Source organism: Salvelinus sp. IW2-2015, linkage group LG20 (assembly GCF_002910315.2).
Source record: "Salvelinus sp. IW2-2015 linkage group LG20, ASM291031v2, whole genome shotgun sequence".
NCBI classification, from domain to species: Eukaryota; Metazoa; Chordata; class Actinopteri; order Salmoniformes; family Salmonidae; genus Salvelinus; species Salvelinus sp. IW2-2015.
In genome coordinates, this window is record NC_036860.1 from 46,524,447 (window position 1) to 46,550,724 (window position 26,278).

The following is a 26,278-nucleotide window of genomic DNA, read 5'->3' on the forward strand; positions in this document are numbered from 1 at the left end:
GACCAATGCTCGAGCTAGTTCCAGCTGAGTAGGCGGAGCCTGCGTGCTCTGGTTGTGGTACAGTTCAGATTGAGTCCTCTCCATTAGGATGAGCAATATCACGCATCACTCGTATAACCCTACAACCCAGAATATATATTACCGCCGTTGGCAGATAACAGAAATAGCGTTCAGTTGATGCTACATTTATCAGTAACGCTTTATGACCATACAATTTATCTTGAACTCACACCAATGTAATGACTAATTTATTACATTGATTATTACATTTATTACTAATTTCCGATGATGATATAAGTAACCATTTATTCTTTAGGAATATAAGACTAATGGTTTAGGGCTACAACTGCCTAATTTCCCGATTATAATCCAAAGAAAATATAAAGTGATGTTGTCTTTTGTTTTCAGATGAGTGAATGTATAGCTTCAAAATATATAAATATGCTCTCATGACTATGAGTCCTTGCATCAATCGCTTTGTCTTTGAATTTGAGAGTGGTTACATTTCTCCAGCCCTATTCCTCAGCTTTCTACGAAACCAAGTGGTGGGGATCAGTCTGCATCCTAAATAGGCATACTACAATTTCACTGGATAGTATGATTCCTAGCTCTGATCAAATTGTTTTATGTAGCTTATTTCCACTGTGCAGTCATGATATAGGCCTTCCCGAACAGCACCATCTTTAAAACCTTATCTATACCTTTTGATAAAACTATATGGTTTTGTGTTTTTATATTGTTACTTTCACAATGAATGCCTTTTCCTAAACCAGCCAGGATTTTGACATTCAGCTAAAAGTATGTATGTTTCATACAGAGAATATAGAAAAAGATAATCACTGATCATGTCATGACAATTTAAAGTATTTTACCTTTACTGTATGTAGTCATTCACAATACTGTGAACCATCAGTTCAACATTAAGATTTTCTCTAAATCCTAAAACCATCAGCCAAAGGTCAAGGATTTCCGGCCATGTTTATATGTGCAGTTGGTAATGAGATCGTGTTACGTGTTGTTGTATGTAAAAGTGTTGTATGCAACAAACAAAAAAAGAAGTACATTCAGACATCACTAAAACCATTATTTATTTACACAAGCACACACAATGAGACCACACCGCAAGATTTACAATTCAGTCATCATAATACAAAATAAAACATTGCTATTTGGGTTTGATAGACAGTCTATATCTTTCAGACAAAATACGTGTAGCTCATCCTTTGAATACATCACTTCCTATTAGGAACCATGTACAGTACAAGCTGGTGTGTATTCCAGTCTCTGCTCTTGATTTGTAAGCAGTCCCCTATGACTCCAAGGTGTATTGTAGCATATGTAGAAATAAACTAAGAATGACTGCAGCCATTATTATTCCCTTGCATTTTGTACTATTTGAACCAATATATGTAGCAGAAAATAGCTTGAATGACATGACCCTGTAAGAATTGAGATTGTGACCTTATCATTTTATAATGTGGGTTTACATATTTTTCATTCAAATGTTTCCCATTGGAACATTTATTAATCCCATTGCTCATTCAATGTCATTGTTGTAAGAAACTGCATATCACTTCATGTTAAAACAAATGTACAGTTCTTTAAAAAAGAAAATTGGGATATACTGTTATATAAATACCATAAAACAATACTGATATATAAATACCATAAAACAAAATGTGTCTATACATACATACCTGAATTTGGTTGAATAAGAAAATATAGTGAAAACATGAATAAAGCATGATTTCAGAAAGATAGAGAAGAGCATAGAGAGGATTCTGTCTCAATAGATAAGAGTTTAGATCTCTGAGTCAACGTTTATTAGTAATCTGTTGAAGTAAAGCTTAATTTCTGGGAACAGGGATTTTGCAACATATTTATTTGATTTGAAAATGATTCAATTAATGTCCCAACTGGCAAATTTGTGAAAATAATATGAATGAATATTTTCTAATGGGTTGAATTTTCTAAATTATCATTCAAACAATTAGAAGGCGTTAATTACTGAAGCAGGACAATAAGAAAATAAAAAACAGAGAACGCCTTGGACCAAATTCTGTAACAGTCTACCTTATACCTGTAAAAAAAAAAAAATTCTAAGATCGATGTACTGTATTATTGTGAGAGACGACGGTACCAAACTTAAATATAACAGGTTAGATACATTACAGTGCATGCTACATTTTAATATACGCATGTCATATAGTTGAGTATGAATACTTTTCATTCACCATTGGAGTGTTTAAAATGAAATCTGTCCAATATTTCTACAAAGCAAAATAGACAGTAGAGATAAATACAGTATATTATACATGATATAATGGACATTTAACGTTTTTTTCAAGAAGTCCATCTCTTCCCATGTTTGTCCTGTGATGCTTTRATTCTACAGTGACTCCTACAGTACATCAATATACACTACATGGCTAAAAGTATGTGGACACCTGCTAGTCGACCATCTCATTCCAAAATCATGGGCATTAATATGGAGTTGGTCCCACCTTTGCTTCTATAACAGCTTCCACTCTTCTGGGAAGGCTTCCCACTAGATGTTGAAGCATTGCTGCGGGYACTTGTTTCCATTCAGCCACAAGAGCATTAGTGAGGTCGGGCACTGATGTTTGGTGATTAGAACCGTCTCGCAGTTGATGTTCCAATTCATCCCAAAGGTGTTCGATYAGGTTGAGGTCAGGGCTCTGTGCAGGTCAGTCAAGTTCTTCAACATCGATCTCACTGAACTTCCCTTTGTGCACAGGGGCATTGTCATGATGAAACAGGAAAGGGCCTTCCCCAAACTGTTGCCACAAAGTTAAAAGCACATAATCGTCTACAATGTCATTGTATGGTGTAGCATTAAGATTTCCCTTCACTGGAACTAAMGGGCCTAGCCCGAACCATGAAAAACAGTCCCAGACCATTATTCCTTCTCCACCAAACTTTACAGTTGGCACTATGCATTCGGGCAGGTAGCGTTGTCCTGGCATCCGCCAAACCCAGATTAGTCCGTCGGYCTGCCAGATGGTGAAGCATGATTCATCACTCCAGAAAACACTTTTCCACAGCTCCAGAGGTCAATGGTGGCGAGCTTTACACCACTCCAGCCGCCGCTTGGTTTTGCGCATGGTGAACATAGGCTTGTGTGCGGCTGCTAGGCCATGTAAACCAATTTCATGAACCTCCTGATGAACAATTCTTGTGCTTATGTTGCTTCTAGAGGCAGTTTGGAACTCTGTAGTGAGTGTTGCAACRGAGGACAGACGATTTTTACACGCTAAGCACTTCAGCACTCGGCAGTCCCGTTCTGTGAGCTTGTGTTGTCTACCACTTCGCGGCTAAGCTGTTGTTGCTCCTAGATATTTCCAGTTCACAATAACAGCACTTACAGTTGACCGGGGCAGTTTTAGCAGGGCAGAAAATCAAGAACTGACTTGATGGAAAAGTGGCACTCTATGATGGTGCCACGTTGAAAGTCACTGAGCTCTTCAGTATGGGCCATTCCACTGCCAATGTTTGTCTATAGAGATTTCATGGCTGTGTGTGCAATTTTATACACCTGTCAGCAACGGGTGTGTCTGAAATAGTCGAATCCACTAATTTGAATGGGTGTCCACATACTTTTGTAGTGTATTTGGTATTTTGGTGCATGATTGTAATACCCCTTTATTTATCATTCCTGTTTCCCACATATGCTCTACAGTACATTTAATAAACTCTTGTTTAAACGTATCTTTGCTCTGTGCAACAAATGTAATGTGTTGAAGACAGACAGTGTCTCTCCAACTTTGGCTTATTTGTGCAATGTGGATCAGCACTCCTGACAGGATACATGGGGGGATGCGACAGACTGTCTGTCAGACGCACCCCTAACCCATCCTCTCCTCTCTACCAACCTGCTCTATTCACCTCTCTGGTCTTTCACTCCAACAGGTAGGACTGGGCCACACTATCTGTGGAAAATAATCTCATATATTATCAATTAAAAGGATATCGTTAATGCAGAACAATGGATTTGTATGTACCTGAATTGACATCACTCATGTTACAAACCATTTGGGGAAATAAAGTCATTGTAAATCTAGAATTTGATAGGTAAACCAGGCGTACCTTACAGGCTACTTATTCCTCGCCTGCCGGTCAAGGAATTTCTGTTTTCTATCTGGAGGAATCTCCTCCAAACTGATGCCATGGTTACTTGCCCTGAGGAAAGTCAAAGAAASAAGGCTTATTCGATTGGTAGTGCACACTGAGCACTCAGAATATCCCAGCATATGAAGCAACAAAAGCCCTGTTCACAATGACAACTGTTTTCAGCAACTGCTGGTGACAACCGTGTCTCAGTTTGAACTCTTAACACAGTTCTAAAATGTGGACAGGGCTAAATGACCACCAGGGTAATGTGTTGAAAGACTACATGTTTGCTGCCTGCCAGGCAGAGCGTTCATCACACATTACGTAGTGCAGTGGGAGACACAGATGAATTAAACATGGATTAAACAGGTGGTAGATGAGGAATTGTACATTTGGGTCAGCGTGTGAACTGAACCACGACACAATGGTCATGTCAGCAGCACATAGAAATAGAATGAGAAATTATGATTTAGAAAACTGTTAGTTCCAACCACGCAATCTGACAAATGGGTCGGCACATTATCATTTTTTTCTCAATTATTTTCTGACATCTTATCCTCTATATCCACAGTGACTTAGCTAGATGAAAATCAACTGTTTTGACACAAACAGGGTTGCATAAGTATTACTGACAAGGGGGCTGGCAGAAGGACCCAGCAGGACTGAGAGTCAATGASAGTTTAGTTAGGGCAAACATAAAGCACAATGTAAATAGAGCAGGAAGGCATGTTAAATCTTACCCTGGAGTAAGGTCAGGCGGTATGGGCAGAACCTTGTCAAACCCAGCTCTCCCAGCCAACCAGTAAGTGTTTTCAACTCCCTTCCCCTGAAATATAAATAGGGAATAACAGAATAAGTAGTGAGTTAGATTAATTTACTGTTTGGGTCTCTCTGTCTTGTCTCTGTGTGTGTGTGTGTGTGTGTGTGTGTGTGTGTGTGTGTGTGTGTGTGTGTGTGTGTGTGTGTGTGTGTGTGTGTGTGTGTGTGTGTGTGTGTGTGTGTGTGTGTGTGTGTGTGTGTGTGTGTGTGTGTGTGTGTGTGTGTGTGTGTGTGTGTGTGTATTTACCTTCAGCTCTGTCATGCCCCTGGTGTCTACTTTGTAGCCCATTTTTAGTTCATGCAGGATATCGACTGTGCTCTGGTTGACATGGATTCTGTAAGCTGGGATATCAAACAACAACAGCAACCACAAAGGCTGCATTAGTCTTCATATATTCTGACAGTTTTTTCAATGTAAACAATTACCATTAGTTATTTGTCTAAAGAGTATCAACATTATGAACTCATGCTGCACACACATATCCTACATATATTTAGACTTTGATTCATTTATATGGTTGACCATATACTGATTTAGTGTAGAGCAACACAAGGTAATCTATTGTGTTTGAGCCCATATATTCACAAGAACATTTTTGACAGAAAGAGTCCATTGACTCTTTGTGCAGCAATTCATATCTATGGCCACTTGGTGGGAGTAGAAGTGAGCTGTACTGTTCTCTTTTGCCACCTACAATAGTAATTACTTACTATAGCTACTATACTGTTTGCCCCTTACCTCTACAAATACCCTAGATATACACTACCATTCAAAAGTTTGGGGTCACTTAGAAATGTCCTTGTTTTTGAAAGAAAAGCAACATTTTCGTCCATTAAAATAACATCAAATGCATCAGAAATACAGTGTAGACATTGTTAATTTTGTAAATGACTATTGTACCTGGAAACGGCAGATTTTTTATGAAATATCTACATAGGCGTACAGAGGCCCATTATCAGCAACCATCACTCCTGTGTTCCAATGGCACGTTGTGTTAGCTAATCCAAGTTTATAATTTTAAATGGCTAATTGATCATTAGAAAACCATTTTGCAATTATGTTATGCAATTATGTTATGCAATTATGTTATGCAATTATGCACAAAACTGTTGTTCTGATTAAAGAAGCAATAAAACTGTCCATCTTTAGACTAGTTGAGCATCCGGAGCATCATCATTTGTGGGTTCGATTACAGGCTCAAAATGGCCAAAAACAAAGAACTTTCTTCCGAAATTCGTCAGTCTATACTTGTTCTGAGAAATGAAGGCTATTCCATGCGAGAAATTGCCAAGAAACTGAAGGTCTCATGGTGAGTAAGTATATATAAAACACAGAAAAATCATGTTGTTAATGGCACTGGGCCTTTAAACCCTGAATTTGCCCACTAATTCCACTGATAGTCTTAAAGGATTAGTCAGCACTGCTTACAATAAACCTCTTTAGTGTTGCGGGCACACAAACTGCCATACACCTGTCCCTATCCTTAGTGGCCTCACACAGCGTGATTTCAGTGGTGACTGGTCAAAGAACGAATGTGAGGTACTCACACAACCCCGTAGACTCCATTCGAGAGGCTGTGTTGACAGTGTCCCCGAACAGACAGTACCGAGGCATCGTCAGACCCACCACACCTGCCACCACAGGGCCTGATGGACACAGACACAAACACAGATGATACACATGCTGACATGTTGGTGTCATGTTGTSTTGCTGCCATGCTATGTTGTTGTTTTCGGTCTCTCTTTATGTAGTGTTGCGGTGTCTCTTTTGTCGTGATGTGTGTTTTGTCCTATTTTTCTATTTTTCTCACAGCCCCCATCCCCGCGGGAGGCCTTTTTCCTTTTGATACGCCATCATTGTAAATAAGAAGTTGTTCTTAACTGACTTGCCTAGTTAAATAAAGGTTAAAAAAAATAAAGAAGATCAGAAGCAACATAATTCCTGATTTATAACTTGTGATTCATGAGTTATTCAAAGAGCCTACAATATGTCTCACAAAAGTCTCTGGAGCAAAGAAATAGCAAATTAACTTCATTTGATCAGTTTGATTGCAGAATATCTTTAGAAGAGACGTCAGAATATTTTTATTTTATGCCATTGTGTTATTTCTGAGTTGTCCTTTTTCATACCTAAAAGTAGCCATCTCTGTGTTACTAGAAATGTGTAAAACATTCCATATTAATTGGTAGGGTAGAGTAACAGGAAAGCATTAGGCAGTGGAGACTAATAGGATGACAGGGCTAAGTGGATGACATTTCACAGTTCCAGGAATATGTTCTAGACGGGGATCAGGTAAAAATACACTTTTGACCAATACTCTGACGTTAATGCCATGTTCCAGAGAATTCCAATACAAGGATTGAATGAATGTACTCATTCTCAGTTTTTTTRCCAATATAATGTAGCAAAGGTGTAGTTTGCTTATGTATTGAATTTTACAATTCATCTGTTGACTTTGTTGCTCATGCATGAACTGCAATCTATAGCAGTTGACCTCATGGACTGACAGTCATTTTATCCATAGCTCCATCTATGAATTTGAGAGTAACATTTCTTCAGCCTCATGTAAGCACGAAATGGCATGTATTATTATTATTATTATATTATCACCCAGCTTTTTAGCAAACTAAGTAGCGGGGTTACCATTTGGCTGAAAAACAAATGAAGAATTATGGCTTTAAAGACAAAAGGATAGTCAATCTGTCTACATTATGAACAGTGATTCAGAGGATAACAATATGACAAATGATTTGAGATGGGTCACCCACCAGAGTGCAGGCCGATACGAATCTTGACCTTGACGTTAGGCATGTGCCTCATCTTGAAGGTTCCAATACAGTGGAGAATGTCCAGGGACATGTTGGACATCTCAGCTGCGTGGCGTCTACCGTTCCGGTTTGGAACTCCAGAGGCTACCATGTACGCATCTCCGATGGTCTCCACCTGAAGTACACACAATCAATCAATGTTATATATCAATATAATAATATCATAATAATAATAGTCTAAATAGGTCCTGACTCTCGCTAAATAGTAGAAAGTAGATTATTCAGTTGACGTTCCTATCTGTCCTAGACTATGGCGACATCATCTATATGAACGCAGCTGCCACTTCATTAAACCCATTAGATGCAGTTTATCATAGTGCACTGCGCTTTATTATTTATTATTAGTACTCATCACTGCATTCTCTACCAGAAAGTTGGTTGGCCCTCTGTTGTCACATAGGTTGATACATTCTTATGTTTTAATTTCTAAAGCCTTTTTACAAAAAGTCCTTTGGTCTCTACTGAGTTAGGGAAATCAGCTTTTAGTTTTCTTGCATCTTATTTGTGAAACAATCTTCAAAATGTTCTTAAATGTGATGTTGTGGTGCCTCTAGGGCAATTCAGAAAGCTGATTTAGGACCTTATTACTGATGAATGTGTTTGTTTTGTATGACTGTGTTTTTCTTACTGGTTGCATTTTGTACTCATCTTTCGATGAGTGTATTTTCTATAATTTATGTAAATCAGGGCTCATCTGTAAAAGACACCTTGGTCTCAGTATGACTCTCTGATAAAATAAAGGTTCAATAAAATAAATGAAATATCTTTATTGTCCCAATTGGGATTTTTTTTATCACATAGGAAGGAGTCAGTGACACAAACTCGTACACACTAAGAAATGCACCCATTTACTTCCAGGATTTGTATTAAAACTAGAACAAGCTTCCATTGCATCACTAATATAGGACACAACTCTCTTGCAGCAGGACAGGATACTCACCTTGTAGACATCATGCTGCCCGATGATGGCATCAAAGAGTGTGTAGAGATCATTGAGTAAGTCTACCACCTCAATGGGCTCGCTGAGTGCAGAGATGGTGGTGAAGCCCACAATGTCACTGAAGTACAGAGTGACCTCAGAGAAGTGCTCTGGTCTCACAGGCTTGCCCGTCTTCAGGGCCAGGCACACAGACCTATTGGGTTAGACAATACAAAGGAGTGGATAGAGGGATGCAGATGTGGATAGGATGGAGGTTAGGAGTGTAGGTAGAGAATAAATGACACGCAACCAATGGACGAAAACACTATATTCTCAATACAGTAAAAAAAAAAAAAAAAAAAAAAGTGATGTCGCAAATAGACATGTGCAGCTTTTAATTTGAAGTGTCAGGAGAGGGGCACAGACCTGGGCAACATCTGGGCCAGCAGGTTATCAGTCTTCTTCCTCTCCACCTCCAGCTCCTCTGTCCTCTCCCTGATCAGGTCCTCAAGGTTAGTGGAGTACTGCTCCAACATACGCAGCATGGAGTCTATGATGTTGGTCTTCTTTCCCTTGGTTATACTCTTGAACTAAGGGATGAAAGGGAAAACATACAGCATGCAGTAAGGAGGGGGTGAAGTGTGTTACATATTACTGTAATATGGTTCACAAAAGCATGTCATTTTGAGTTCTTGTTAGGAGGCCTGGTTTCCGGATGGGGAGGGAGGATGCGGGCAGGTGGATGGGGACTGAGGGGGGATGGGTTTGGGTTATCTTAATATGCATTTCTTTGATTGTTTTTTTGTATATGTAACCCCCGCCCCCCCCTCATTTTTTTTTTAATGACAAACCTAAATAAAAAGTTGGTCACAAAAAGCATGTTGTTTTGAGTTTTTGTTAGCTTGAGACGACGATGTTCAGGTTTGTTGTGTTCAGGTTTGTGCGTGTCTATGAAAGTATATTTGTGTGTTTATGTACAGTCAGGTCCAAAATTATTGGCACTTTTGATTAAGATGGGCAAAAAAGACTGTATAAAATAAATAATACAAATACTGAGCTACATTATATGTTTGTTTGACAAATAATAATATTTTTCACCCAAAAATATTATTGACACCCCTGTTTTCAAAACCTATCAATACCTCACCTTGCGAAGATCCACCACCATATTTTACATTAGGTGTGGGGTCCTTTTCTGCTTATGCATCCTTATTTTGATGCCAAACCCACCGCTGTTGTGCGTGGCCAAATAGCTCTATTTTCATGTCATCCAACAAATGCAAACCTCTGGAGTTTGCTAAACGGCATTGGAACCGGTGCAATAGAGCTCTTTGGCCACGCACACCAGTAGTGGATTTGACATTGAAATAAGGATGCATAAGCAGAAAAGAATCCCATACCTACTGTACAATATGGTGGTGTATCTTTGATGTTATGGGGCTATTTTGCTTTCACTGGTCCTGGGGTGAATGGCGTCATGAACTTGACCCAGTACCAGGACATTTTAGCCAAAAACCTGGTTGCCTCTGCCAGGAGGCTGAAACATGGCTGCAAGTGGACCTTCCAGCAAGACAATAACACAAACCACACATCAAAATCCACAAAGAAATTGTTAGTTGACCACAAAAATCTACATTTTGTAATGATCATCTGTCTCTGGACTTAAACCCCACTGAAAATCTGTGGTTTGAATTTAGAGGGCCTCCCATAAGTGCAGACAAAGAATATCAAGGATCTGGAAAGATTCTGAATGGTCCAAGCTCCCTCCCAATCTCATACTATTTTTGGGATAAAAGCTCAGTGCTGTTATTCTCGCAAGGTGAGGTATTGAAAGGTATTGAAAACAGGGGTGTCAATAATTTTAACCCCTATCTTTTTGAGAGAAAAAAATGTTACTTGTTAAACAAAATCTTTCTCTGAGTAATTGTATTAGTATAAAATAATAAAATGTTCCCATTTTTTTAGCATACAATATAGTTCAGTATTTGTATTATTTATTTTATGCAATAATTTTGTACCTGACTGTATATGTGTAGCTTTGTGTATGTTTGTGTACAGTAAAGTACCTGTTTGAAGATCTCCTCGAAGGTGGGTCTCTTGTCTGGCTCCTCACTCCAGGCCTGTTTCATGACCTGGATCACCTCTAGTGGAGCTTCATCCGCTGACACAGTGGGCCGACACAGTGGTGGGGGAGATTTCAACTTACTGAGGATCTCTGTCAAACACACACACACACACACACACACACACACACACACACACACACCTATACTCTCCAATAATCGTACTGTTCACATTGGCATGGAGTCCATTCCTGCTGTTTTTGTTTTACATCTGACACAACTAGCCCCATGTATGGTGGTACTGTTTGATAGGAGGTCTAACCCTTGGGAGGCATGTCCAGCATGCAGAAGGGAGCACAGCGGGCGATGACCTCCTGCANCACACACACACACACACACACACACACACACACACACACACACACACACACACTGTCAACTTCTGATGCATTTTTTTGTGTGTTTTCAAACCTTTGGTGGTTCCTATGATCTCCAATAATTGTACTGTTCATATTGGCATGGTGGTCATCCTTCTGTATTTGTTTTACATCTGACATGAGGTTATGGTGGTATTGTTTGATATGAGTTCTCACCCTTGGGAGGCATGTCCAGCATGCAGAAGGGAGCGCAGCGGGCGATGACCTCCTGCATGATGATGGCGAAACTGTAAACGTCCCCTGGGAACGATCCTCTCTTCATCAAACTGGAGTCCCTCAGTAGCTCTGGAGCCGTCCACAGCTGATCTGCAAGGTGGACCAGGGAGGGAGGGGACAAGAGAGGGCTGGTTTGTTTCACCTTCCTTCAAACATCTTGATTTTTTATTTCTTTTTTATTTTACCTTTATTTAACTAGGCAAGTCAGTTAAGAACAAATTCATATTTTCAATGACGGCCTAGTAACAGTAGGTTAACTGCCTTGTTCAGGGGCAGTTATTTATTTTTAAAAAATTTACGTTGTCAGCTCAGGGATTCAATCTTGCAACCTTTCGGTTACAAGTCCAACGCTCTAACCACTAGGCTACCTGCCGCCCCATAAAAGGATCATGGTGATAAGAGTGAACATTACTAAGGCCATGAGTTTTTCGTGATCACATAACCTGACCAGGGGGGAAAACGGACACACGTGTCTTTTGTTCGTGTAATGACTTGGTAAATGATAAGGAGGAGGATTTGCTGACTCTGATATGTTCAGTGTAGTGTATGTGTCCTTATGGACTTACCCTCAGGCCTGCCTTTGTCAAAGTTGATGCTCTGGGTGGATAAGATCTCGTTGAAGCCGTACTCAGTCACCTTCAGCACGAAGCGTCCGTCCACCACACAGTTTCGGGACTTCAGGCGCCCATGGATGACATCACGGTTGTGCAGGTACTTCATTCCCTGGGAGGGAAAGGAAGGATTGAGACAGAGTCTAAACAATGAGGAGAGAGATATAGTCAGACATGTCTATGAACGTGAGAGTTGTTTCGCTCCTTACCCTGATCAGATCCATCAACAGGGAGGACTTGAACATCCAGTCGAGGCGCATGTCCTCGTTGTTGAGAAGGTCCTCCAAGCTGCCCCTGGTACAGTGCTCTGTCACAACACCAAAGATACCAGAGTCGAGGAACAGGCCAAGGAACAGGTTGAGATTCTCATMCCGCATGTCCCTGAGCTGAGAGAGGGAGAGGACAGAGAGAGAGGTAGGTTATGACAGAGGAACAGTGCAGTGGCAGACAGATTCAATGTCTTGCTGTTTTGACTGGCTCACTCAGACAGTCACTCACCTTGGTGAAAATACTTTGAGTGCCATCACTGACACTTGACACAGTGTTTCCATTGGGACATTTCTTCAACCAAACCCAGTCACCCTAGTGGAATATACAGGTTTAGCAAATATTTATCTGGAAAACCCAAAATGCTAGGAACAAGGACACTAAACAGAGATATTTTTGTTCATTGCTGTTTGTCAAGAAGACAAGAGTATCAACATTGAGTGTGTGCATCATCACATATGAACTTGGTCCAGTTACATATTAGTACTATTTCTTACATGCAGGGCATCAAACATTTGAATATTGGATTGCTGTCTCTGTCCTTTTACAGTAGATTCCCCACATTGACATGTGACCCACCTCAAAGACAGCGACGTTGGAACTGTCAGGGGTGGAGCCAAAGTAGCTTCGTCCCGACACTGAGTGGCGAGGCGTCTTCACGTCCAGCTGACTGTTAACCATACTGTCCTCATTCAGCTTCTACTTACAGAGAGAGATTACAATGGCTTCAGAATAGACAGTCCATCAAAGATAAGGGACTTTAAACAGACACAAACTCACACACACACACAAATTGGCCTTTATGGTATCATAGACCTCACACTGACCTTTTGGCTGGTCTGGGTATTGATGAAAATCAGGTCATCCAGATTCAAGACTACTTTTAAGGGCCTTCCTCCTCCCCCTGATCCTCCAAAGATAGTTCCAATCTGGCCACCTTTCCTGGACAGACACAAAGGGCAAGACCACAAAACATCAGTAACCTCATTACAAACAAAAGCATGTGTTCAACGCAGAAGACAAAACAGGCAGCTGATTGACACACTCCTCAATGTGTTTGAGCTTAACTTACTTCATATAAAAGGCAGCTCCACCTCCAACCAACCCACAGAACAGGATGAACAGAAAGAAGATAGTACCTGCGTCCATTCCTTAAGGCAGAGAGGGGGATAGAGGGAGTGATAAAGAGAAAGAGTTTGAGGGAACACGAACCTCATTTTACCATAGGCTACTGGTACATCACTGACCCCAATGCTAGACCACCTACCCCAACTGCAGGTGATGTATGGACTGAACCAGCAACGGGAGTCTGTGCTGGGGCTACTGCCAGCAAAGTGGATGGAGCGCCCATTGTACTTGACCGCCCCAAATTTGCCAAGGGTATGGGGGGCTTCCAGAGTGTGTGTCATGTAGAGTTTGTCTCCCCCGTCAGAGTCCAGTACCACYTAGCGAGCCAGCATCCCCAACCCATCTTCATCGGATGAGATGTGCTGGTTGAAGCCCTCAAAGTCAACCCCTCCATCGCTCTGGAGCATGGTCTCCCCATCCACCCAGCGCCCAGCCACCATGCGACTCTTCTCTACTGCATAGGCCATGTAAAATATCATGTTGTAGATGGTGCCGAAGAATGGAGACACCTAGGTCAGGGGAGAAGAGTGGTGACAATGTATCAATCATTGATCTGACCAGCTGTTATTGAAGAATCTGTCTGTAGACTCTTTAGACTGGCAGTAGGAGTTTTGATGATGGTAAGCAGGGAGTACAGGAATAGATAAATTTACCATTGCCAAGACACTGACAAACCACTGGTCATTATCATCAATACTGAAACATTCCAACAACATTGGRTTTAAGGTTTAAGAGGTCCAAATACCTTAAGGTTACCTGTTTCTAAAGAACTACAACTCAGTAGGACTGTTGTGCAACCAAATGTGCTTGCTACAGTACTGCATGTCCATGGCATGTGTGGCTAATGATGAATGATTACTAGATGAATGCCTCAGGAGCTGTMCTCTGGGATGTCTCACCTGATCTGGTGGAGTGCTGGTGCGAATCTCAAATTTCTCCTGAGCATCTTTGAAGCTTTCATAGAAAGTGTTCTCACCAGAATCCATGGTGATGGTGAGAACTCCATCGTAGGCTTTTCTCAACAAGCTGTCATTGGTCAGAGCATGAAGGTTTGTGCCCTTGGGCAGCGAGTATGTGAGGGTGTCGTAGGGGATGAAAACATAGCCCCGGTCTATCATGCGCATGTTTGAGGCAGAGGTTAGGAGCTGATACTGGGCCTCACCACCGATCAACGCTGAGTGCATGCACATGATGACCACTGCAGAGACAGAGAAGGGAGAATGGAGGATGAGGAGGAGGAAAGTAAGAAGGTAGTAAAGTTGGAAGTAGGGGACAGAAGAAGGGAATAGAATAGACCATTATTAGTCATTGCAGTGTGGCAGTGTGTTATAATGGAATAGATGACAGTAAGTCACACATTCACACACACAAACGCATGCATGCACACACACACATAAACAACCACATACAAATGCGCATACACACCTCTGACACGGTCTAACTCCCGTATCCTTTTCAAGGCCTTTGTGGGCCCATCCTTGTTCGGCTCCATGGTGACCACATTGATAACCGGCAGGCCCAGGGCCATAAGAGAGGCTGCCAGCTCGTGTCCTGTAGCCTCCCACAGGTCAGCCTCTGACGTCACGATGACCACATGGGCCCAGCGGAAGTACCGCAGCACAGAAAACAGAACCCGGGAGGACAGAGGCAGGGGCCTGTGAAAGGTGGGATACTGTCCATCCTCCATGTTTGGTTTCAGGCAACCCCAGGACAGAAAGGGCTTATTCCAGTTTTTTGCAAACAGAGCAGCCGATGAGCAGTAGCCTGGATTAGTAGGGCCGAGGAAAGCCGAGCCATAGCTTTCCAGAGAGGAGAAGCGGGCCAGGGCATTGGATGTTTTACAGTCCTCGTTGACGAGAGTATAGTCGTACCAGTAGCCTTTCTTAGTGTAGGGGTCCATGTTGAGGCGGGCGGTGGCCAGGCGTGCAGCCAGGTCAGGGAGGGCTTTGGAGTACATAGGGTCACATGTCCAGGGCCCAATTATGGCCACAGTGAAAGTGGCGCCCCAGGCCTCACAGGGTAGATAGGTGGCCATCAGCAGGGGCAACATCAGCCAGTTTCCCCACGAGCTTCTGGAGCGTAGCACCGCAGATGACGATGCAGGGGTCAGACTGTTCATTGTTTTTGTATCCTCTGTCCTTCTTTGTCTCCTTCTCTCCCTCATTAAGGGATCTTGTGTCCATCGTGGGTGGTGGGAGAGGTTGAGGAGGAAACTAGAGTTTCTGTGAGATGCCATTGTCCCAGAGGGCTTCTATCTAGAGTCAGACACCACAGACGAGGAATGGAGGGTTGGAAGTGACGGAAGTGTGTGTGTGTGTACGAAAGGGATTTTGCCCCCTAGAACTCTGTAGGGCATTAGCCCAGAGCTGTGAAGGTCACCTCTGGATTCCCAGCCATCACTGCTTCCATGGAACATATGAGTGAGAGAAAACAAAATTAGACATATTGAAGCATATTTTATCTTCTGTCTCAATTTTCTAGGAGAAAGCTCTGTCTTTGTCGGTGAGCTACAATGTCATCAGAAGCTCAGAAATGCACTGTTTCCATAATAATTGTATTATCATTAATATAGTTTCATTACACAACATATAAAGGTCTAGATTCAATCAGATCAAGCGTTAACTGGCGATAGCAGACACCTGCAGAGCAGATGTTTAGACAGTGTTAGAGGTGGAACTGGGTTGGAACCGAAATCGGTGAGCAGTTGCTCTTGCTCTCATTGTCACGAAGCTACACCCGCCCCACTTGCGTTAGAATGGCAGAACGAGAACGTGTAGGCTATATATAAACAATTATGCTCAATTAGGATTTCTATTAGGATTTCTACATCTCACATTCCATTGTTCGAACTTGCAAACAAGGCTGTGTGGGATTTCTGTTAATGCGACTCCGTGCAGCCAACGGCAATGTCCGCTTTAGGTAGGCTATATAATCCAACGCAGTTCCACCTCTGACACTGCAAAAACAACCACTATACGGATGTCAGCTAAAGCAGATCGGATTGAATAGAGCCCTAAACTGCTTTTGTACAACAAAAATACTGTATGAACATTTGAAGTAATGATGTAAGAGAAATCACTGGTAAACAAGACTGACAAAGACTATCCCCATTATAAGAATGTAATGTGTTGTTGGAGGAGCTCAGTCCATCTGTCTCTTCAGACCAGGGTGCCCTGAAACCATGGCTGAATCAATGCTCAGCTCTGTGCCCAGGCAGCTTCCATGACATGCAAGTGGCAATCAGATTAGCTGCTGACACAGGTGGGGGCCATTAGCCATGGTGTGAGCGGTGCCAAATAACGTGGCTCGTAATCTGTCTTCCATGTCCCTATCGCTTTCTCTTTCTCTGAAGTCACTCGCCCCCTGTGACCTCTTGGTCAGCCTGTCCTTCCCTGGTGGCCTCTATCTCGCTCTGTAATAACTCCAGAAATAACTGGATTAGGAAGACCATCAATAAACTTTGATCTGATAATCACTTACCTTTTATGAGATCATGTCCTGTCAATGGAACTGTGGAGTTAAGGTTTGGGGTCAATTCCATTTAAATCCAGACCATTCATGAAGTAAACTGAAATTCCTTTGAGGAAATTTGGAATTTCAGTTTCCTTTCTCAATTGCGTGTGTAGCAAAATGTTACAAGCATTTCGCTACACCCGCAAAAACATCTGCTAAATATGTGTATGTGACCAATACAATTTTATTTTATTTTATTTTAATTAAATATTTCCTGAATTTAAATGGAATTTACCCTTAACCCTGATGGAGTTAACTGGATTTTGAGAGAGAAGTCCATTTAAAGATCAACTATCTGAGCAGCTAACCGATCGCTGCAGCTGTACATATTCCATTTGTAAATAGCCCACCCAATCTACCTACCTCATCCCCATACTGTTTTTATTTTATTTACTTTTCTGCTCTTTTGCACACCAGTATCTCTACTTGCAATTCATCATCTGCTCATTTATCACTCCAGTGTTAATCTGCTAAATTGTAATTATTCGCTCCTATGGCCTATTTATTGCCTACCTCCTCATGCGTTTTGCACACACTGTATATAGACTTTCTTTTTTCTACTGTGTCATTGACTTGTTTATTGTGTTATTGGCTTGTTTATTGTTTACTCCATGTGTAACTCTGTGTTGTTGTCTGTGTCACACTGCTTTGCTTTATCTTGGCCAGGTCGCAGTTGCAAATGAGAACTTGTTCTCAACTAGCCTACCTGGTTAAATAAAGGTGAAATAAAAAAATAAAAAATTAAAATTGTCACCACCTTGACCCATGCCCTCTCACTTTCTAACAGAAGCCTCATTTATACCTTGTGCTAACATGCATCCTTTGTCCTGATCTTGTGCACATTCTGATTGTGCCCACATTTTCAGAAATATGTCTACACATGGTATTAAAATGTGTCTCATATCCATCCGCGGTGTCCGCATTGTGACCAGATTTCCTGGTCCCTCACTGTATGCAAATTATTTGACAGCTATTCTTTATCAATATTTTTTAAACATTTATTTTAAAACACATATTGATGCCATAATTCAATGGTGCCACTTGTCAATCATTTTAGAAGGCGGGATTATGATGATTTAATTGGTGTCACTGTCCAGATCCATCTAGACTTTTAAGATATCCAGACAGAATGCGTGCCTACCTACAGCACCTCCGGAGGTGGTCAGGTTGATCTGATCACAGTCAGATCACAATAAGTCTTTTAATCGTCTACACCTGTCTGAAAATGTGGGCACAATCAGAATGTGGACAAAAATAATTAAAATTATATATGTTAGAACCAGGTATAAGTGGGGCTTAAAAGTACTCATTTCAAACTAAACGTTTTCAAATGAAAAGTGCTCATTTCAAACTAAAAGTACTATTTGCTAAAATTGTGTTGTGTATGTAGTATTTGCATATATTAGGGATCACCATTAGCTGCTGCCAATGTCCAAACACATTAACGCACTTACATCACACATAAAACTAAATATAAAACCGTACATCATATAACATTATTACACCACTACATATCTACAGAACAAAATGTATAATACCACCGTACAACAATATTACAATGTACGTGTGTGTAGAGTGCGTGTGCTAGTGTGTGTATGCATGTGTCTGTACCTGTATATGTCTCTTCACACTCCCCGCTGTTCCATAAGGTGTATTTTGGGGGATTGTGAAGAGACCTCTGGTGGCATGTCTTGTGGGGTATGCATGGGTGTCCGAGCTGTGTGCCAGTAGATCAAACAGACAGCTCGGTGCATTCAGCTTGTCAACTCGTCTTACAAAAACAAGTAGTGATGAAGTTAATCTCTCCTCCACTTTGAGCCAGGAGAGATTGACATGCATATTATTCATGTTAGCTCTCCATGTACATTTAAGGGCCAGCTGTGCTGCCGTGTTGTGAGCCAACTGTAATTTTTCTAACCTTCACAGGATCGGTGGGTCCCCCACGGGAAGGTTGAGCTAATGTAGGCTAATGTGACTAGCATGAGGTTGTAAGTAACAAGAACATTTCCCAGGACATAGACATATCTGATATTGGCAGAAAGCTTAAATTCTTGTTAATCTAACTGCACTTTTCAATTTACAGAAGCTATTACAGTGAAAGAACACCATGCTATTGTTTGAGGAGGGTGCACAGTTATGAACTTGAAAATGTATTAATAAACCAATTAGGCAAATTTGGGCAGTCTTGATACAAATGTTAGCTCTCCATGTACATTTAAGGGCCAGCTGTGCTGCCCTGTTCTGAGCCAACTGTAATTTTCCTAAGTCCCTCTGTGTGGCACCTGACCACACGACTGAACAGTAGTCCAGATGTGACAAAACTAGGGCCTGTAGGACCTGCCTTGTTGATAGTGTTGTTAAGAAGGCAGAGCAGTGCTTTATTATGGACAGACTTCTCCTGGATCTTAGCTACTGTTGTATCAACATGTTTTGACCATGACAGTTTACAGTCCAGGGTTACTGCAGGCAGTTTRGTCACCTCAACTTGCTCAATTTCCACATTATTCATTACAAGATTTAGTTGAGGTTTAGGGATTAGTGAATGATTTCTTCCAAATACAACACTTGTAGTTTTTGAAATATTTATTTCTTGCCACCTATTCTGAAACTAACTGCAGCTCTTTGTGTTGCAGTAATTTCAGTCGCTGTAGTATCTAACGTGTATAGCATTGTATAGTAGGTGGTCAACTGTTTGTTCATCTGCACCAGTCTCCAATTGCTAATAACCCATCTGCAACCACCTGACTATATGTGATAAAGTGAATATCTGAGTCCCGCAACCAACCCTAACCCGCAAACATAGAAAATGTGCTATCGTCTACAGTCAAAGACTGAAGAACACATTTTTTTGTCAGGTTTAGATATGTTTCTGTATATAATTTCTTACATTTTGATAGGCTATTTGTTAGTAAACTTGAATCAACAGGCTTCATGTAATTTTGTCCTAGTAGTTGCTGCCCCTGTTTTGGACAGGGACCTGCCCCAAACCTAGGAGCAAGGAAGTAAGAGGGATGTGAGAAGAAGGGTGAGATTCACCCATTCTGATAAAAGATACAGTATATAGACTGATAGTTGGTAAGAGAAAACAGGTGAAGGGTAGGGAAGGGCTGAGCAGGACAGGCAAGCTTTGACTTCTCAACCCGCTTTAGCTTTTAATCCAAATTAACAGTGTGGGAGTGTGAGTGTGCAGTTCAGGCTCATGGGGGAGGGAAATAAATAAGGGATCAGATAGAAGAGAAAGAAGGTGAAAATAGAGGAATGTGTTCTACCCATTCCCAGGATCTATAATTAGATACATGTAGCTTCTCTTTTGCCCTAGCCTAGAAGACTAACTAAACCCTTGCTCAAATAGATTGATAGAACTAATGCTTCAATCTTGTTGACATCTGTAAAGTTTTCTATCACCTTTTGCGGAGCAAACACGATAAGATTTTCTGTGCAAAATGTCCAAATGACATCAGTTTGACCGGTTGTAAGGAAATACAAAGCTGTGAAAACGGCTCAAAGTGTTTCTGATTAGATTTCAGATCACCTTCGATGCATATTTTATGTGGTTGAAATGCTATCAGATTTTATTATGTTTTATGATGAAGACAACACCTCTACAGATTGTATCTAACTGAACATGGCATTCTCTCAAGATGCAGAAAGAAATAAATCATATTTCTCCACTCCTGTTCCCAAATCCAAATTTTGCCAACATTTGGTCTATAATTTTACTGCAAGTGTTGCTTAATTCTGCAGGAGTTATTATTTAGGCTATAGCCCTATTTTCACGGGACTAGTATTACTATTTATGTTTTATTTTATTGAACCTTTATTTAACCAGTCAAGTCAGTTAAGAACAAATTCTTATTTACAATGACGGCCTACCAAAAGGCAAAAGGCCTCCTGCGGGGACGAGGGCCTGGGATAAAAATAAAATACAATATAAATATAGGACAAAAGTAGAGAACGTTGGTTATGTATTTATTACGCCAGAATATATGTTATTCTAGAGGACGATTCAGACGGCATGCGTTTTTTTCCAAACTGCCCCCTGTAATTCTTTCTCTCTTTTTTTTGGACCATTGGACAGTTATGACGGAATCCTTAAGGTTTTTTTCTAGGTGTGAATATATTTCAACAAATCCAGGCGATAACAGGCTACACTGATAACTCGAGCTTGGTTCTAAAGTTTCTAAAACATACCAAACCATCATTGGTATAGTGTCGCCATTATATTTGAATTGGGGAAGTGTGATCATAATTAATGGGATATTTTAGCGATCCGCAGAAGACGTCCTAAATGCCCCCAGCCTTCAGATATGAGCTAAACAGCTAACTTGCACTTGATATGCGTTTTTAGGCAATGGATGAGAAAGTGAACTTGTTCCAAATGCTTAGTTGAGTTGTATGCTGCTTTGCGATCTATTAACAGCAAGGGTTGCATTAAATAGGCAAAATATTTTTTTATGATGCATTAGGTGATGTTCAATTAATTTGCACAAAACGTATAAACAAAAGCATTCACTGTGAAAGTTGATATATGTTGGCCCTTCATATATAGGCCATGCGCAGAACTTCGTTCATTTTATCAAACCAGTTATTGTTTTCTTGTTTAAACCACGAGCAGCACCTGTAAAACTCAAAACACAGGGATGTTGATTCATAGGTTATTCTGGTTAGTCAATGTCCAGATTTCAGTTTCCATTTAACCAATCTAAACTGTAGGCTACAGTTTCCTTGACATGCCATAAGGTTATTTGAAGTTCCGTCTTGTGACTGTCGAATATGTATAGCACCTCACAATCATCACACATAACATAACCGGCACTGCTATCATCCTCTTTTACCACTTTTACCGCTATCATCCTCTTTTACCAAATATTTTCCAAACATTACAGTAAGGTGCCTAGACAGCTGCCCTGGGGAACTTTTGATTCTACCTTGATTATGCTGGAGAAGCTTCCATTAGAAAACACCCTCTGTGTTCTGTTAAACAGGTAAATATTTATCCACAATATAGCAGGGGGTATAATGTCATAATACATACGTTTTTCCAGCAGCAGACTATGATCGATAATGTTAAAAGCCGCACTGAAGTCTAACAAAAGAGCTCACACAAACTTTTTATCATAAATTTCTCTCAGCCAATCATCCGTCATTTGTGTAAGTGCTGTGCTTGTTGAATGTCCTTCCCTTTAAGCATACTGAAAGTCTGTTGTCAACTTGTTTATTGTAAAATAGCATTGTATCTGGTCAAATACAATTTTTTCCCAAAGTTTACTATGGGTTAGTAAGAGGCTGATTGGTCAGCTCTTTGAGCTCCCGAGTGGCGCATCTCAGTGTTAGAGGTGTCACTACAGACCCTTGTTCGATCCTGGGTTCTATCACAATCGGCCGTGATTGGGAGTCCCATAGGGTAGCGCACAATTGGCCAAGCGTTGTCCGGGTTAGGGCTTGGTTGGGGTAGGACGTCATTGTAAATAAGAATTTGTTCTTAACTGACTTGCCTAGTTAAATAAAGTTACAATTTCAAAAATGAAAATTCAAAAGGGGTCTTTAATATTCATGGTTGGCGGAATGACTTTTGCTTCCCTCCAGCCCTGAGGGCACACACTTTCTAGTAGGCTTAGATTGAAGATATGGCAAATAGGAGTGGCAATATCTTCCGCTATTATCCTATTATTGTCATACCCCGGTGGCTTGTCATTGTTGATAGACAACAATAATTTTTGCACCTTTCCACATTCACTTTAAGGAATTCAAAATTACAATGCTTGTCTTTCAGGATTTGATCAGTTGTACTTGGATGTGTAGTGTTGGCGTTTGTTGCTGGTATGTCATGCCTAAATGTGCTAATCTTGCCAATGAAAAAATTATTAAAGCAGTTATCAGTGTGTTTGTGATGAATGAGCCGTCTGATTCAATGAATGATGGAGCGGAGTTAGCCTTTTTGCCCAAAATTTCATTTAAGGCTTTCCGAAGCTTTTTACTCTCGTTCACTATCAGTTTTACTTTAATGTAGTGTATTTGTTAAACAGAAAAAGTGAAGGCCTACTGTTCCTCTCTCTTTAAAGGGAAATTCTGCCACTTTTCAAGCTCATATTCCATATTTCCAGCACCAAACCAGTGTACATATGAAAAGTGTGTTTCTATTATCTGTTGTTAAAAAGATAAGAAGACAGGTCCTAAAAAATGCTTCTATGTGGCATCACAGGGTTGGATTACATTATTTATTTTAAACGCAACGAGTTTCTAGCTAATGGTAGGGTACTTTTTTGCTCCCCACATCACCGCATAGTGTTTGAAAATCACTGTTTTTAAAACGTTTTAACTTTTGAAGATGTCATCAGGTAGAATTCTTTTACTTTATATATTTTTTTCTACAAAATGTAGAGATGTGCCATTTTCATATATGTAGACACTGGTGTTGACGGCTATATCCGTCCGCTAATACAGGATTATTAAAGGCCCAGTGCACTACTTTTGTGAAAAACTATTTTTATTTTCCAAAAAAATTTATTCAGATTTTTTCACGGAGTGATGCATCACCCTCAGCAACCCTACTTCCCGCAGCTGTGTCCTCAGTGATTTTTTTTATTTTTACTCTGCCCTGCTGACATGACAAAACATGACCGGTTCTCAGTAAAGTCTGAGCAAGTCTGAGCAGTGTCAAAAAATCTCTAGTCTATTAAAGTCAAAAGTTGCTGAATTGGGTGAGTGTACAACAATAAAGTTATTGTTTATTGTGCGTTGCAGCTAGTACATACAGCTAGCACAGAGTGTACAAGCCATAGCTAAGCTACATGGCTATCATCAAAAGTTAATAATGGCAATGGCTAAGGCCTACAGTAGGCTATCCCCTTGCTCTGATGCGTTACCATAAAATATTGCTGTAGCCCGAGTACAAGTATAAGCCATCTAAACCACTCAACCAATAAATCTCCATTATAAATGTATTTCTTCAGTGTTTGAGTTTGCATATCAACAAAAGTTTCCTTTGTGCCATCTTGACACAGATTTCTGCATTTTCTGTTTCAGTTACCACTTTTGAATCTCCATGACTTTTCCAGGCAGCTTAACATCAGGCATTTTGGTGAGAGTAGCTGTAGTGATGACATGAGCTGTAAAGTGATGCAGGCCTCATGGTCCCATTTACAGTATTGATGTCAGAAACATATCCAATGTTAGTTGTATTTAAATCAAATTATGACTTGACATCCAGTACATTCAAGTGAATGACATTAGCTGTGAAGATTTGAGATACGAAACACATTATAAGAAGGAATACTGGATAAATATAGAATGAAAAATCCAGCACCAAGTCTCTTGGTGATAAAACCTTTACTGATCGTATAACAAAAATGTGATGCTGTGACTCTAGGATTATTGAATCCATCATAAACAAATTCCTCTATGAATCTGAAATTGTAATATAACTGTGTAATCCAGGTATCCTGATATCACTGCAGCTGAAATAGATGAAGTTGATCCATCTCTGTGGAGTGAAAACATTAGCACCTACTGAACACACACCTATGCAGGTGGGCACAAAAATTTCACAAGATTTTACCTGAAAAGCTCAGTCCTTTTTAAGTATTTCAACCAGTGACTGAATAATTAATTTGTATTTATATAACCTTTATTTTATCAGGGAGTCATACTGAGACCATGGTCTCTTTTACAAATGAGCCTTGAATTAAAGAAAAATACATTATAATTGTATATATTCATTTACAATGATATATGTATACATTATAAATTACATTATAAGACAGCACAACAGCATACAAGTTAGGTTAGAATGTATTGAAATAAAAACAGTAAGTACTAAAACATAATAAAACAAAATCATATAGATTGGAAGTGTTGCTGACCTGGATTAGTTTATCTATAACAGTGCCATATCGATGCTCTCGGTCTTCGAATGGCAGGGATCCAGATGACGAGGAGATTGAAATTCAGCAATAGAGCAGGTACAGTATCTTCGCATGAAAATATAAAATAAAAAGTATTCCAAGAAAGGGGATGGGGGAAATCAGAACAGTTTAAAATTGTTCCTCTTGTTTTTAGAATCCTCTTGTAAGAATCTGTTTTGTACAAATCCAAGCAAATTCACAGGCTTCATGTAATTTAGTCCTAGTAGTTGCTGCCCCTGTTTTGGACTGGGACCTGCCCCAAACCTAGGAGCAAGGGACTAAGAGGGATGTAAGAAGAAGGGTGAGATTCACCCATTCTGATAACAGATACAGTATATAGACTGATAGTTGGTAAGAGAAAACAGGTGAAGGGTAGGGAATGGCTGAGCAGGACAGGCAAGCTTTGACTTCTCAACCCGCTTTAGCTTTTAATCCATAATTAACAGTGTGGGAGTGTGAGTGTGCAGTTCAGGCTCATGGGGGAGGGAAAGAAATAAGGGATCAGATAGAAGAGAAAGAAGCGGAAAATAGAGAAATGTGTTCTACCCACTCCCAGGGTCATACAGTAGTGCAGCAGTTCCCAACCCTTTCCATTCCGGGGACCAACAAATCACTGTCAAAGGCTCTTGAGGACCACCATCGCAGAGTCGCAGATATGTTTCACATAAAATATCTTGCCGGACAAATTTAGTGTCGATTGTCTCAGTGAATGTAACAGATATGCCAATTATTRTTGTTATTATTATAAACAAATTACATTGTAAATAGTCATGTAAATTGCTTAAAATGTCATTAATACTCCCAACTGTTACTATTTTTGAAAGAAAAATACAAAATCTTTCAAACAATTGCGGACCACCTGCAGTACCACAGTACCACCATGGAGCACAGGTTGAAATCACTGCATTTGAACATGATGCACGAAAAAGCTAATATCGGTGCCATGACCTGAATGGGATTTGTGCCACAAATGCTAAAACGTTAGCATTCGAAAACATTGACAGAGAAATTAAACCAAAGCATGGATTGCGGTCATACCTTGTTCATAGACTGCTTACAGGGTAAAGAAACCAATGTGTCATTTGTAATTTGGGTTAACTATATCTTTAAGATGCACACAATAAATGTTATTTTATTAAAAACTTAAAACTCAAAGGTGATGTGGCTTCCACCAATGCAAGAGTAACAATGGAAGTTTCATTTGAGGAGGCTGTTAATGACTTGCGGGCCAATTCAGACTTAGAAAATGAACGCCTTTCCTACGCTCGCCTTTCTTATGCACTTCTCAGTATTTGGTATCCAAACTTACCTTATTCAGTCCTCTTAAGGATCAGACCGTTTTTTGTTTTTTTTGCCAAATCTAACTGCCTTGTAGCTCAGGACCTGAAGCAAGGATATGCACATTCTTGATACTATTTGAAAGGAAGTTTGTAGAAATGTG

The 26,278-nt window shown here is 40.4% G+C and overlaps 1 pseudogene; it reads right to left on the reverse strand.

The window, feature by feature from the left end:
• Positions 1-3,321: 3,321 nt before the first annotated feature.
• LOC111980318 (retinal guanylyl cyclase 2-like) lies at positions 3,322-25,223 on the reverse strand (annotated as a pseudogene).
• Between the last annotated feature and the right edge of the window lie 1,055 nt (positions 25,224-26,278).